A 6,879-nucleotide genomic window follows, 5' to 3' on the forward strand; every position below is an offset into this window, starting at 1 on the left:
ATTGGAACTTTATAAATACAAACAAGAGCCTCTTCAATAAAACAACCTTCGAAAAACCCTAAATACATTAAACAAAAACCTACCTTTGAAATTTGAACAGTTCTTGAGTAATTCCAACCTTCGAATTCGGGTACACAGATTGTGGAGGTCGTTGTGTAAACTTGGGGAGCGTGTGTCACTGGGATACTAGTACCGGTGATGGCGTATTTGACTTCTAAGGCAGTGTGTACCAAACCACAGCACAACCGCAGGGGGACAGGTCTTTGATTCGAGTATGGCGATCGAATTTATTCTAGGGAAGTTCTTGATTTGTCTATTGTTATTCTTTTGCCTTCTTGGAATCAACAGGTATTTTTTTTCCAACCGTAATTTACCATATATATTTGCTCATAATCAATAATAAAACATAACCTTCTATCAATCTTTTTATGGTATCACAGCCTTAATCCATCTTCCCTATAAACCCCCCCCCTTTCTTCACTGATATGGAAAACTCACCCACACCATTTCCATTCTTGTACAACTGTACTCTACAACCTAATTAGGGGTACACTCAATCTTAAGCACATGTGCAAAAAATCATATTTCACCTTCTCCATCTACTTGACTACTTGATAATGGTGCATCTCACCACGTCACAACCGACCTCAACAATCTCACTTTGCATTCCCCCTACAATGGCACTAAGGAATTAATTATCGAAGATGGTACAGGTCTAAAAATCTCTCACATTGGCTCTCTCTATCTTTCTCATTCATCCTCTTCTCTAAACTTAATAATAATGTTCTTTATGTTCCTTCCATGTCTCGTAACATTATCTCCATATCTTAATTTTGCATTTTAATAACGCCTCAAAAGAATAACGTCTTTTCTTATGAAAGACCTCAAAACTGAGGCTTGTCTTTTCCAGGGTCTAGTTTGGTCGGGTGTATATGAAATTCAATCCACTCCACCTCAAACTCTCATAAGCATTAAAACTGATTCACTTGACTGGCACCATCAATTAGCCCATCCATCAAAAAGAATTTTTAGGCAACCTATTTCCACAAATAACCTGAATGTTACTAGCACTTCTACCTTAGATTGCAACTCTTGTGCTTGCAGTCACTAGTAGAAAAAAGTAAATGGGAAGCCCCAAATGAAAAGTGGATATTGAATTCCGCTTTCAAAAACACCTTTAAAAAAAATCTGAAACAAGCAAATGACAAGCAGTTTTGGATGAACCGCTTGCAAAATTGTAAATGGCAAAGCGGTTTGAACATTGAACCGCTTGCCATTTATTAAAAAAACCCTAAAAAATCTCCCGCCTCCTTCTTCTCTCTCCTCTCTCCCTTTTCCCCTTCATTTCTCACGCTCTCTCTCCTCTCAACCCTTAGTTTTCATGATCTCTCTCCTCTCTCCCCTTCAAACCTCACTTCTCTCTCCTCTCTCCCCTCTCCCCTCCATTCATGAAATTAAGCATTCTCACACCCTCTCCTTTCTCCATCTCCTTCTCTTTCTTCTCTCATTTCCTTTCTTAACCTCCCTTTTTTCCTTTCTCACGCCTCATCACAACGAGCGGCGAGTGACAAGCGACAATCGACACTGACGAGCGAGTAGAATGAAGAAGGCATTAGGGTTCAACCACTTTTACGCTTTTGACCTAACAAAACCCTCAATTTTCTGCCATCATGTATGGATTCGAAGTTATGACCTTCAACATTCATGGCGGATACTTGGAAGCCATTATTAGAGGTCACAGATCTGGATTGTTAACTTATGGCCCTTATCTTCAGAACAGTATGGTTTTTGTATCTAATATTAATTTTTTTCAGGTTTAATTTTCGTGATTTTGGTTTTATTTCTTGCTTTATTAATTGAATTACATTTTGAGTTGATTTGTTTGATCTGAATTTTCTGGAATTTCTTTGATTTTGGAATTATATGCTTGACTTTGCTAGTTTACGCAATTTTTTTTCTGGAATTTCTTTGATTTTGGAATTATATGCTTAATTTTGGAATTTCTTTGATTTTTTGGACTTACATTTTGATTGGATTAGCGCAATTTTTTTTCCCTAAAATTTGTGCTTGTTTGGCATATACGAGTGAATCGGGATAAGGTGCTAATGGTGGTGGTGATACGGGTTAAGGTGGTTGGTGGTGGCTGTGATAGGTGACGGCTGGTAGCACGGGCAGCTGGTGGTGTGCATGGCTGATGGTGGAACTGGAACAAGAGCAGCAACCATTTTATTAATTTATTTAGTGTATTTTTTTTATGAAAATAAAAAAATGTAATATTGAAACAATTGATTAATGAAAAAAATTATGTTTATACATATGTTAAGTTCTTGTGTATTAATTTGATTGGCGCCAAAACCGCTGCCCATTCACTATAAATGGCAAGCGGTTCTGAACCGCTTTCCATTTAAAAGACCAATGGCAAGCCCCCTAAGCGCATGCGGTTCAAAACCACTTCCCATTAGGGGGTTTGAACCGCTTGCCATTTAGTATTTTCTACTAGTGAGTAAGAGTCATCAGTTAGCATTTTGTCTCTCCTCCCTCACAATATATGTGGACTGCCCCAATATATTCTAATGTTGGTTATAAATATTATGTGATATTTGTAGACCATTATACAAAATACATATGGCTTTATCCTTTAAAAAAAATCAGACACTAAAAATGTATTTATTCGATTTAAAGCCTTAACAAAAATTGTACTCTACAAGGCTGCTAGCTTGCCATATTGAGTCAGCCAATGAAATTGCTTGGAGGCTTTACTTTTGGTTGCTCGAGAGGAGGTTATGCGTCCAAGTGAGACAAGTATGTTTCCTTTCTAGCCATTTTGTTCATATGTTTAACTGCATATATGTCATGTACAATTTCTTTTATGATCGTGTCAAATAAGGATGACAATTGGATAACCCCTTACCAATGAAATTGATGGATTAGGTTCTGAGGTTGATTTTGAGCATCAATTGAATCAGTACAAGTCTATGCTTAAGGATGCCTGTGTGTTGTTTGATGTTTTTGAGAGAGCAGGTGATGCCTTGAGCTTATATTGTGCCACTGGGATCCTTTTCTCCCTAGGCTCACTTTAAAAGAAGTTCTAAACTTATCTCCATCTGTCCTAGGATTGCGGTTGCTTAGCACAGCAGCTGGTTCAAACTTACTTCACCTGGCTTATTTTGCATTGAAGCTAAGGAGAGGGATCAGATTTGTGTGATTGTAATTACAGTCTACTTTAAAGTGGTGCTTGTGTAGATAACTAGCTATTCAAGGGTTTCCAAATATTTTAGGATATATAGCTATAAATCCCCGAGGGAGCCTTACTTGATCTATTAGATCAACAAATTTTGTCAATCTATGCTTAGTCACTATTTAGTCATGTTTAGTCATTACTTAGTCATCAAAATAGGCATTAATATTCCATTGAAGCTTCAACCTTCCTTTCACCGACACCTCCCACTTCCTTCCACCGACACCACCAATTCCACCATGCCGACACCATCTGCATCATCTCCTCCTTCCACTGACACCATCTGCATCGTCTCCATCTTTCACCAAAACCATCATCTTATACAGACGACATCACGACGGCTTCTCCACCAAATTAAACGAAATCCCTATGTTAAAAAGGTGAAATTAAGGGTATGGTTAACCCTAAAGGGAAGGGGTGCTATCCTCCTCTATTAATGCTACCCTTGGAGCTTCAATTCTGTTGAAAAATTTCAAAAATCGCCATCCATTTATAAAATAGAATAAAAAAATTAAAAAGGATGTCGTACCGTGCTCACCACCGATGCTTTCTTGCTGGTGGTGGTTGCTGACAACAGGGGTGTCATATACTCATATTAATGGTGCATAGGGGCATGAGGCTTCATGTTTAAGGTGGTAAGTTTGTCGTTCAATCAGAAAATGGCGATGGTGATATTGCCTAATCAAGCTTATGCTTTTACCAAAAATGAAGGGAAAACCTAAAATACCCTTATGATTGACAATTTTTGTTGATCTAGTAGATCTGTATTTCCCCATAAATCCCCACCCTTATTTCTAGTTGTATCTTTAACTTTATTTTGTAACTAGTTTTAAGTCCCATGCCATGCACGGTAATAAATAAATAAAAAATATCATTTAATATTAATTATATTAAACAAATAAACTTCAAAAAAAAAACTTTATTTTTTTGGGTGTAAAGAGAGCCACAAAGATGAGGGTGAGAATCGATCCCAGGATCGATTGGATTCGAGAAGAGAGCTCTAACCACTTGAGCTATTCCTCACTCTTAGTAAATCAATAGTTCAAAATATAAACTAAGGCCCCATTCTTTAGAGCTGCCTTGCTCTGCTCTACTCTGCTTAAAAATAATAATTAATATTGAATTAGTATCATAATAATTAATATTTAATAATAATAATAATAATAATAATAAATAATTAATATTAACAATTATTATAATAATAATTAACATTTAATAATATTAATAATAATGCGGTAATAATAATAATAACAATTATAATAAGAATAATAATAATAATAATAATGTGGTAATAATAATAATGCGGTAATAATAATAATAATAACAATATAACATATAATAGTAATAATAATAATAATATAATAATATAATAATAATGATGATGATGATGATGATGATGATAATAATAACAATATAACATATAATAATAATAATAATAATAATAATAATAATAATAATAATAATAATAATAATAATAATAATAATAATAATAATAATAATAATAACAATATAATAATAATAATAATAACAATAATAATAATAATAATGATGATGATGATGATGATGATAATAATAATAATAATGATGATAATAAAAATAATAATAATAATAATAATAATAATAATAATAATAATAATAATAATAATAATAATAATAATAATAATAATAATAATGAAATCAGCTATTCTCGGCTCGACTCGGCTCCACTCTGTTGAGATCTGCTTTGCTGACTCCTGCTCCACTCTTCTCTGCTCTGCTCAGAAGCTTAAAATAACAGGGCCTAACTAGTTTTAGACATAAATAAATAAACAAAAGTTCAACGCGCGACATTTTGGACTTTATTGGAGCATTCACATTATTTCACTATTTCATTCTCTTTGGTTTTTTACCATCTTACATTCGGCTAAGTTTTAGCAATTTTTTATTATGATTTTTTATGTAAACCATCTTGAAAGACTTATTAGTTGGTGAGACTTCAGAAAGATATATATTCAAGAAAAATGATAATTACTACTATTTCATAAAATTTCAAATCAAAACCACAGATAAAATATTCTTTCCAACTTCCTCTACAACATAAATGAAGATTCTAATTCGTAACTTCCTAATTTCCACCAGTTTTTACAACAATAAAATTAAAATTGCTCTCCCTCATAGTTTACTTATTCCTTAATTTAAAGCTAGAAATTGTACGACGACTATATGAACAAAGACTTATTTACATATGTCTCTTTAATATACCCTCTATTATCTCAGAACAATTGACACAATTAGATGGATCATAATCATCCTTTTATACCAATTGACAAGAGACATTTGTTAAGGTCTCAAAGAAAAGTGAATAAAGACCAATTGAAGGTCATAAGTGTAATGAAGGCAAGTGGTGTTAGGGTAACTGATTCACTACGTCTTTTGTCCAAAGAAGTTGGTGGTTCGCCGAATCTTGGGTGTACTCGAAAGGATATATATACAATGCTTTGACTACTGAAAAGGCCAATAGACTTGATGGCTCGAAGTATAATCAATTGATCAAGTATTTTGCTCAAAGGCAAGCAAAGGAAGCTGATTTCTATTATGAGTATGAGGTAGATGAAGGAAATTCCTTTACTTGTGTTTTTTGGAGATATGGAAGAATGAAAAGGGATTATGAACACTTTGGTGACTTGATGGATTTTGACACTACTTATAGAACAAACAAGTATGGCATGATCTGTGCCCTTTTTGTTGGTATAAATCACCATCGTAACAATGTCATATTTGGTATGGGATTTGTTCTAGATGAGAAAACAAGCAATTTCATATGGTTGTTTGAGTCTTTCATGAGATTAATAGGTGGTGGGCATCATCCGATTACTATAATGACATACCAAGCACCTTCTATTGTAGCGGGTATAAGAGAAATTTTCCCAAATTCTAGACATCGTTTGTGTACATGGCACCTTGGGGGGAACTCAAAAACAAATATCGGTAAATTCAGAGCTTTGAAGGGGTTCACTGATCTTTTTTATTATCTGCTCAAGTACAGTGAAACTGCTGCAGAATTCGAACATTATTGGCCAAGGTACAACATTATGAACTTTCTTTATGAAATAATGAATTTATGATATTAAAACATGAACCTATATTTGCTTAATATATTTATCTTTTATTTTGTTGTTGCTCATTGTTATTTATATGAACATGTTTATTTTTTTTATGATCATAATTAGATATTTTATGAATTTATAGGTTTATTTTATGAATATGCGTTTTTATGAATTTGTTGGTTTAGTATGAACATGTATACTGGTTGTTTTGTTTATTGTTATTCTATTGAATGTTTTAAATATTTTTATGAACATATTTAAATATATTATGAAGTTCATGGATTATTTTATGAATATATGTAATTTGATTATATATATGTTTTTGTTCACTGTTCTACATAATATATTATCTATTATGAAGATAATGATGTAGTATATGAATATGATGTCTATTAAAGTGAACTTTCTTATACTAGGATGATGAACAAGTACAATTGTAATGATAATGATTGGTTAAATCATTTGTACTCGATCAAAGAAAGATGGCGTCCAGCCTATTCTAAACAATATTTTTCTGGAGGAGTTTTGAGTTCACAAAGGAGTGAAACAACAAAC

The sequence above is a fragment of the Chenopodium album genome, chromosome 14 (genome assembly GCF_948465745.1).
Source record: "Chenopodium album chromosome 14, dcCheAlbu1.1, whole genome shotgun sequence".
Lineage (NCBI taxonomy): Eukaryota > Viridiplantae > Streptophyta > Magnoliopsida > Caryophyllales > Amaranthaceae > Chenopodium > Chenopodium album.